Source organism: Solanum pennellii, chromosome 4 (assembly GCF_001406875.1).
Source record: "Solanum pennellii chromosome 4, SPENNV200".
Taxonomy (NCBI): domain Eukaryota; kingdom Viridiplantae; phylum Streptophyta; class Magnoliopsida; order Solanales; family Solanaceae; genus Solanum; species Solanum pennellii.
The window spans coordinates 64,030,327-64,031,164 of NC_028640.1; positions in this window are offsets into that span (position 1 = coordinate 64,030,327).

The following is an 838-nucleotide window of genomic DNA, read 5'->3' on the forward strand; positions in this document are numbered from 1 at the left end:
TTCATTGTTTGTCCTTTATCCACATTGAAACATGATGCCTCGACATTGCCTTGAGTAGACTTTGTGTCGAACGAGCTTGGCAATAATTCCTTAGAGTCACAAGACGTCGAGGTTTTGGTAGTGATGCACTTCAACCTTTGCCCTTTTGAGGCGCTTGATTGATTTTTGCTTATCTGATTTCTTCACCATTTTTTCTCTAAACGGTTGCTCAGATAATTCTTTTCGTAAGCTTGACTTGTTGCGTCTTCGCCTAGTTACAAGAATCCACCCTCATCACCATCTATGTCAACGTCCTGGTCTACTGGCTCTTCTTCATGCTTTTCAGAGATATATATTTGGACCGGATCCAGTGACCCAAACGTGACAGAGGTATGGTTAGAACTAGCCTTCTCATCATCAAGGATAATTTTATTTTCGTTAGCCAATCACATCACTCTATCCTTAAAGACAAAACATTTTTCAAGAGGATGACTCAGAAGTCTATGATACTTGCAATAATTTGGGTCATCAGTTTTTCCAGCTTCATCGGGTCGCTTCATCTCTGGCAAGTCAATGAGCTTTAACTCAAGGCAAAGGTTCGTACTGTGGTTTACACCAAAGAGCGCAAGGAAGATGAAGAAAGTATAGGTTCCTCAAATCATGTTACAATCCAAAATGAGTGCGATTCTTTGCCTCAAAAGAAGATTGTGGAAGAGGTAGAAGATATTGTCTCGTGTTGTCATATATCAGTCAATGACAATGATCATGTGGAAGAGGAAGATGCTAAAGATTATCCATCAGAACTTGAAGAGAGAGTAAAGATCACAATAGATCCTTTGAAGGAAGTTAACCTTGGCAC